Here is an 8,764-nt window from a genome sequence, read left to right on the forward strand (position 1 = left end):
TGCCTTGAGTGTGACAGTGGGCGTGGCACAACCCCCCAATCAGCCCTACCCTGAGAGTGACTGAGAGTGGCATCGCAACCTCCCAACCTCCCTGCTCTGTGCATGACAGGGGGCGGTGCCCCAACTCCCCAATTGGCCCTGCTCTAAGCCCAACCAGGGGCTGCACCTAGGGATTGGGCCTGCCCTCTGCCACCTGGGAGCAGGCCTAAGCCAGCAGGTCATTTCTCCCAAGGGGTCCCAGACTGCGAGAGGGCACAGGCCTATATATATGATATATAGTATATATATATATATATCATAGACACAGACAACAGTGTGGTGATAACCAGAGGAAAAGCAGTTGGGGCGGGGGTAAGGGAGGTGCACAAAGTGGGTATAAGTGGGGACAGTAAGAGACTTTGCTTTGGGCAATGGGTGCACGATGCAGTGTGCAGATAATGTTCTGTTGAGTTGTACACTTGAAACCTGTATGCTTTTGTGAACCAATGTCACCTAATAAATTCAATTTAAAAGAAAGACTAAAGTGACAAAGAGAGAGAGAGAGAGAGAGAGAGAGAGAGAGAGAGAGAGAGAGAGAGAGAAGAGAGAAACAGACCACTTAGTTGGAGTTGGAAGAGCTGGGTCTGTGTCTAGAAGCCTTAGTTTCCTCTTCTGCAAAATGGGAATAGCAATACCTGTACCACTGGATGAGTAACAATTAGATGAAGAAAAAACAACAACAATTAGATGAAGAAGTGTATGTGAAAATGCTTTGCATGTATAAAAGTGCTATGCAAAAAAATATACCTATTAAAGCTAGTCTGTTCTCCTAAGTCAGACTGTTAAAAACAACAACACCCAATTATATCACTTACTCATTTGTCTACTTCCTAGGAAGCAATGATTCAGGTCAGCAACTGTCTCCACACTGCTAAGGATAGTAATATATTAACATGAAAACTTAATAAAAGAGCTGCTGGACTTCAGGACTGACTAAGAGGCTGCAAATCTGCCCCCTGCCTAGAATTCTGCAATGTCACTCAAGTTGCTCACAGTGGATTTCTCAGGAACTTGTATCAGGTTTACTTGGAACTAAAAGAGACAGACACCCATCCAAGATTCTGCTTTGATTATTGCCTGTCAGGAAGGGGATGGTGGGAAGAAGACAGGGGAAGTATGAGTAAGTAAGGAGAAAGAGAAAAGCCTTACTGTAATATTTTGGGCAATGGTTGCTAAACTTTAAGCTTTAATGAGCTTGTAAAGAAGCTAACTTTGGTTCACTCACATTACTCTGGATCTGTTTTCTGCTCGACCTAGTCAGGAGACACTGCTGTAGAATTCGCCAGTGCTGTCCCCACAGTGGGGATGTCATGTGGGCCCTGGGAAGAACTAAAGGGAGGAGAAAAGGTTCTAACTCCATAAATGAACATATGCCTCAAAGCCTGCCCAACTCACAAACCTTTTGAGAGGATCAGTTCACGTTTAGAAATATTGGTCACTTCCTAATCTCTTTGATCTAATTTTGGGGACAAAATGTTAGAAACCAAGGGAGTCCCTAAGTGCTGGAACTTCTCTAATCCATTCTTTGCATTTGCTGCTGCCAGAATTACTTTCTGAAAGAAACTCCAGAGTCCTCCCTTTGCATAAAAGCCTCAGATTTTTCATCCATAAAATGGGCATAGTAATACTTATGAGGCATAGGTTTTTGGAGGGGTTAGGAGAAATATTTATAAAAACTTTAGCACAGTGTCAGTCCCATAGCAAGTTCTCAATAAATGGAATTATTGTTATTGCTGCTTTAGGATAAAGTTAATAGTACCTAAAATGGCATTGAAGGCCCTCCATAGAGTGGCTGCAGCTTACTCATCCACTTACACTTCCTCTAAGCCAGTGGTTCTCAACCTTCCTAATGCCACGACCCTTTAATACAGTTCCTCATGTTGTGGTGACCCCCAACCATAAAATTATTTTCGTTGCTATTTCATAACTGTAATTTTGCTACTGTTATGAATCATAACGTAAATATCTGATATGCAGGATGTATTTTCATTGTTACAAATTGAACATAATTAAAGCATAGTGATTAATCACAAAACCAATATGTAATTATATATGTGTTTTCTGATGGTCTTAGGTGACCCCTGTGAAAGGGTCATTCGACCCCGAAAGGGGTCGCGACCCACAGGTTGAGAACCGCTGCTCTAAGCCATACAAGGACTCAGAACGCATGTTGACTTCATCACCCAGACACACCTTGCACCTATGCCTCTCTGTATGCTACTCATGCTGCTCCCAAGGCCAGAACTGCCTTTTTTTCTCTTCTTTGCTCTTTTTATAGTGTTACCTCTTTTTAAAAGAATATGTATTTATTGATTTCAGAAAGGAAGGGAGAGGGAGAGATCAAAACATCAATTGATGAGAATCATTGATTGGCAGCCTCCTGCACACCCCTACTGGGGATTGAGCCCATAGCCCGGGCATGTGCCCTTAACCAGAATCGAACTCAGGAACCTTCAGTTCACAGGCCAAAGCTCTATCCACTGAGCCAAACAGGCTAAGGCTACAGTGCTACCTCTTAAACGCACCCTTTTGAAGTTAATTATCCTCTTCCTTATTCTCCCATTGAAATTTGTTTATAATTTATTCTAGTACTTAACCCCAACTGCCCTACCCCGAGTCCTGAACAGCAGTTGACCTCCCATAGACTACAACGTAATCACCTTCTTATCACCCACAGAGTCTTGTACAAAGTAGTGGATCAATAATATTGAGTTGAATTTAAAGAAGGCCCCTGGATGTCCCTGCTTGGCTTTGATCCTACCATTGAGGGAAAGTTTATTCCCACTTTCAAATCTTCTCCAGGGCTGCCATTTACTGAGCATCTACCATATGCCATGTGTGGAGTCGTGTGTAACTCTTCCCAAGGCCACGTGGGGAGGGCACCCTCAGCCTCACTTTTCACAGATGTTATTTCTCAAGGTCTCCTAGGCAGTAAGCGCAGAGGCTGGTATTAGAAACCAGAAGGATCTGTGTGCAGTCTCCACTTGTTCTAAGAGAGCTTCTTCCTGCCAAAACCGGTTTGGCTCAGTGGATAGAGCGTCGGTCTGTGTACTGAAAGGTCCCAGGTTCGATTCCGGTCAAGGGCATGTACCTGGGTTGCGGGCACATCCCCAGTAGGGGATGTGCAGGAGGCGGCTGATGGATGTTTCTCTCTCATTGATGTTTCTGACTATCTCTCTCTCTTCCTCTCTGTGGAAAATCAATAAAATATTTTAAAAAAAGAGCTTCTTCTACACCGAGCTTGCCTGAATTTCCATTCTACAACATTAGACTGTGTTATATAAAACTGGTTTATTGCTGCCCAGCTGCATTTTTGATGTCTTGATTCTCTCAGTATTTGTAGAGCAATGTAATAATAAAAATAACCATCTATTAAGCATGCATGTCTTTAGCAACACATTAATTCTATAAAAATAAAGATTACTGATTCCATTCAACAGAGAGTTTAATTGGGGGCAGCTCCTGGCAGAGGAGTACTAGGAGTTGGGGACATTCAGGGCAGAGGCTATTTTCCAAGAGGTACACAGTTTTTGCTGCTTTAATCGCCAGCATACCTGCTGAATCTCAGCTCTCTCCATGTCTATTGAATGAATGGTGGAATTTCTTTTATCTCTCTGGCCTGTGCTCTTACCCTTAATCCATGATCCATACACATCTTGTGGAGTGAATGGTAGTCACTGCTGCCTTCTCCCACCACCGAGAAGACATCAGAAGAGAAGGCATGGCACAATGGCACTATAGCAAACAGACTGAGAGTCTTAGGAAATGAGACTTCAGCCCGTCCCGACCAGCAGGACTAGGTGTGGTCCTCAAATAGCCTGGGTCAAACTTTTCTGAGTGCTTGTTAAGATATATATTCCTGCCAGCCATGTGTGGTTAAGTGGTTGAGCGTTGACCCAGGAACCAAGAGGTCACGAGTTCGATTCCTGGTCAGGTCATATACCCAGGTTGCAGGCTTGATCCCAGCAGAGGGCATGCAGGAGGCAGCCAATCAATAATTCTCTCTCATCATGGATGTTTCTATCTTTCTTCCTCTCCCTTACCCTCTGAAATCAATAAAGATATATATATATATATATTTAAGATATATATTCCTGAGCTCTATCCCAGACCCACCTAATATTCCTCCCTGGGGGCAGAGGCCAGAACTCTGCATTTTAAACAAATCCTGCAGGGGACTCAGGGGTTGCTGAAGTCTGAGCACCACCGCCGGTGCTAAGCTCTTGTCAGGGATCCTTTTCAACTGCAACTGCTCCAAACGAACCTGGCTTTTTCTCAGTATCAGCATCCACAATAAATAAAAAGAAGCCACTTAAAATTTCATTCTATCACTTCCCAGTATTGCTCCTTGTCCAAAGTCTACTGTGTAGTTTGACACATTCCATATGTCTATTTTATGGTGTTTGAAATAAAAAAAAATTGCCTTCACAGTGTATCTTCATTGCTTCCTGTTACAGTGTTTTCCTTTGCAAATGTCTCAAGTTAGAGCTTCATTGTCAGTTACTCTTCTTAACATGTTCTATGAGAAAGTGCATTTTGAATTGCAAGCAACAATGTCATAGACATCCAGAACACAATATGTTCCTAAGGAGGGAACCATCTATATTTTACAGTGTGGTAGTTTGTGGGGTTTTTTTTTGTCTCTGAGAAAAAGATTTTTACAACTGGCCCTAGAAGGGATGTGGATTGGGAGTATGAGTTTTCCTAAATCGCCTTCTCGCAGAATTATGGCTGGGTTTGGAGCTGACTTGATCTAAAACTTGTTTCTAGGTGTTCTTGGGAGTTTTTCCAGTTGGACATACCAATTAGAAGTGAAGAGAGTGGGTTCTTTTTTTCTTATTTGTGAGTTTGTTCACTTAACAAATGCACCTTGTGCACCTCTAATGTGCCAGGTGCTGTGCTAGGCACTGGGGTTCAGACAGGAGCTTCCCTCTCTGTCCTCAAGGGAAGAAGTTTGTGGTGAGAAGGGTACTGTGGGGTTAAGGTCTAAAGGAGAGAGAGTCAAGAAGTTAGTGGGAAAAGCATGAGAGAAATTCTGAGCATCTACCAAGAGTTCTTACTATTCATTTTTATGCTGGGAAGAGATACTGAGGGCTATGACCTTCATAACTTGAGTGAAGCAATCTCCTGGGCTAGGCATGCACACCAGCAGATGTTCCCTCAATCTTTGTGACAATGGCAAAAACCCATTTCCCTGTGTTGAGGTATAGGGGAGGGTTGGAGGCAAGGGGACTGGACTAGGGCCATTTTTCAAGTGGATGAGGAGCAGGAGATGTTAACTGAGAGGTGGAAGACAAAGAGGACCCTGCATTCTCATGTTTTATAAGGGTTGGGAGCTCAAAGAGATCCTAAATCTATTTCCTGCCACTTTCTTTTGTTGGTCCTGGTTTTGCCCATTGGTATTCATGAAAAAAAAATGCATCCCTTCTTTATGATATCTCTGCAGATGCTTGATGGCACCTTTTCTGAGTGTTCCTCATCCCCTCCTCCTTAGAGCATTCACTCTCATTAATGCTGGTGTCCATCCACTAAGCACTTATTTACCAAGCGTTCTTTATGAGCCTACTTTGCCCAGGCATGATAGCTGCTGGGGGCATGGAAATGAAGAATGGGTTCTGTGTTTAATGGAAAGATTGGCTTGTGGACAAATGACACCATAGCCTCATAAGTGATCTTGGAAAGAGAGGCACAGGGGATCCAGGTGAGGCGGGTGGGTAGAGTGGGGCTGAAAGGAGACTTCTCAGAGGCAGGTAACGATGCCTAATCATCTGCTCTTCCGTGACATGTAGGGCCTATGGACAACTACAGGCAGTGGTGATCCCAGGATCCTTCCCAGTGGTGTGCTGGAGATGATGATGTATATCTCTTCCCAATTCTGCATCAGTGACATCATGTGGGTAGTTTGAAATAAGCCATGGTGGGAATTTGTACACCACTGAAATCCAAAAATGCTAGAAATCAAGCACCCCTGCCCAATTACCACCAAGCTGGTTGTCAAACATTTACTAGCACATCATTGGTCCTACAATCCCACCCCATACTTCATGCATGGTAGAAACTAAAGCAGAGACAACGAAGAGATGGAACTTAGCTTCTGGTCCTAACATGTAAATCGTTTACCTACCTTCCTACCTCTCCCTACCTTTCTGGGCTCTCGGTAAACTCTCTGACCCCTGCCCTTCATTGATTCCCTCAACAGAAGCCTGACTGAGTGTCTAGGACTGATGGGTGTGCCTCTGTGTTGAGAACCAGTGAGCAGGTTTCTGATGATGTGTCTCCTAAGGATGATGAGGGTAAAAAGGTAGAGACTGCTGCCCACACAGCTCTTCTCTAATGTTCTCCCTGGAAATATTATTACCATTGAAGCATACGCTTGAGTCTTCCTCTTCAGGTCTTGAGGCAAAGCTTGAAGCACGTTACTGCAGGCTTTCAATATCTTTACTGCCTCATGTCTGATCATTAACATGTATATAAATTTGGACATCAACTCCATGATCTTTTCATGGTTATTTAATATAGAAATTAACAGCAGAAAGATGTTGTTTATCCTCTTGCTTTTGAGTGGTCAATGGAGATGGAGAAGATTCTCCAAACTGAGCTCCAAAAGCGAAGTGGCTGTATAAGCACAAAGCATCACTGGATACTCTGTTCTAGATGACTGTCTGCTTCTTATATTTGAAAAGATTAAACTCAAAACAAATACACAGGGACATTTTTTCTTCAGTGTGAGTATTGGTGTTACCTCATCTTTGCTGCATCAAAAAATAATAATAATAACAAAATAAAGGGAAGAGTAGGAACTCGGTCAGGTTTCCATCAATCCACAATGTCAGAGTCAGCTTATTTTGTTGGATTCTGGATGCTTATTTTCTAGAGTTCTCTTCTGTTAACAATTACATTTAATAGTCATTTAAGAGATTGAATTGTATCATTTAGCCCAGCCTCTATATTTAATTTTTTTTATTGATTTCAGAGAGGAAAGGAGAGGGAGAGAGAGATAGAAACATCAACGATGAGAGAGAATCATTGATTGACTGCCTCCTGCACACCCCCCACTGGGGATCGAGCCTGCAACCCCGGCATGTGCCCTTGACCGGAACCGAACCCGGGACCCTTCAGTCTGAAGGCCAATGCTCTATCCACTGAGCTAAACCAGCTATGGCTATATTTAATTTTTAATCTTCTCTGGAATGTCAATACTATTGAGAAGAAAGGAAGGCCAGCAAGAACACGCATTATGTGCCGTTGTGTGCACTCTCTCTGGGGTTGTGTCATTTTTTTTCTCACAGTAGCTTTTTAAAGAAGAGACAGGACACTAAAGCTCAAGGGAGTTAGGTGAGTTGCCCAAAGTCACATAGTTGGGGTGGCAGTGGCAGGAGGTAGGTTCAGTTCTGTTAGATTCCAAAACTCAGGCTCTTTCCACCTCATTTCTTCTCCTCATAATACCCAGATGTCTTCAAACTCAAAGGAAGCTGATGCCAAATCTCACTTCTTCACAAATCAAGAGGGGCCTCCACAGCTCCTTGGGTGAAGGTGTGTCCAGGGAATATTGTCAATGTCCTCCTAGATAATAGGCATTTGAACAGAGTGTTCCTCAGGTCTGGGGATTGTGTCTGTGGTTGTGAAGCAGAGAAAACCAGCCAAGAACAGCTGGAAGGCAATCACAGCCTCACAACTACTGATATTAACTCATCACTTCCTGTGCCCTGATCACCTTGCTAGGCCAATTCTCATCCTGACCCTGCAAGGAAGGTATTATTCTGAACATTACATAAATGAAGAAACTGAGCTCCAGAGAGCTTCTATGGCTTGGCCTGTGCCACACATCTGGGCTTATACCTGGGGTTTGAACCCAAGAATGTAAAGTTCTAAAACCTGCACTCTGTATTCCATGAAGCCATTTCCTAAAGGCAATTTTGAGGTCCATTTTCTTTTTTCTTTCCCATTGTAGAACCAGGTTTAGGATTCTTTTGTATATGAGATGTTTGTCACCTTTTGTTCTTTTTTATTATCCCTGATTTTAATTTTTTAAAATATATCTTATTGATTTTAGAGAGGAAGGGAGAGGGAGAAAGAGATAGAAACATCAATGATGAGAGAGAACTATTGATTGGCTGCTTCCTGTACACCCCCTACTGAACATTACATAAATGAAGAAACTGAGCTCCAGAGAGCTTCTATGGCTTGGTCTGTGCCACACATCTGGGCTTATACCTGGGGTTTGAACCGCAACCCAGGCATGTGCCCTTGGCCGGAATCAAACCTGGGACCCTTCAGTCTACAGGCTGACGCTCTATCTATTGAGACAAACCAGCCAGGGCCCTGCTTTTAATTTACCCTTTTATTTATCTCTGACATTTTCCCTACCATTGTGACTTTCTTCCTCTAAGTAGCAACAACCATCTGGGGTCATCTTTCACCTCTTTCTGCAGGAGCACAACCTGTTGTTTTCCCTCCAGTTGGAGCTGCTGACCACCCCCTTCCACAACTGGACCCAGCAGAGAAGTATATTCACAATGAGCATACCTGGATGGTTAGGACAAAGTAAGAACTGGTAAATTTTGGTGTCCTGCACAATGAGTGAGATTTCTCTGTAGAAAATTTAGAAGTATTTCTAGACCTAGTCATTGCTACTCCAGCCTCCAAAAGGACTTTTCAGGAAAACTGTCATACTGAAGGAATAAACAGGTTGGTCTCGGCTAGTTGAACTGTTCATCTTCCTAGA

Source organism: Myotis davidii, unplaced genomic scaffold (genome assembly GCF_000327345.1).
Source record: "Myotis davidii unplaced genomic scaffold, ASM32734v1 scaffold1252, whole genome shotgun sequence".
NCBI classification, from domain to species: domain Eukaryota; kingdom Metazoa; phylum Chordata; class Mammalia; order Chiroptera; family Vespertilionidae; genus Myotis; species Myotis davidii.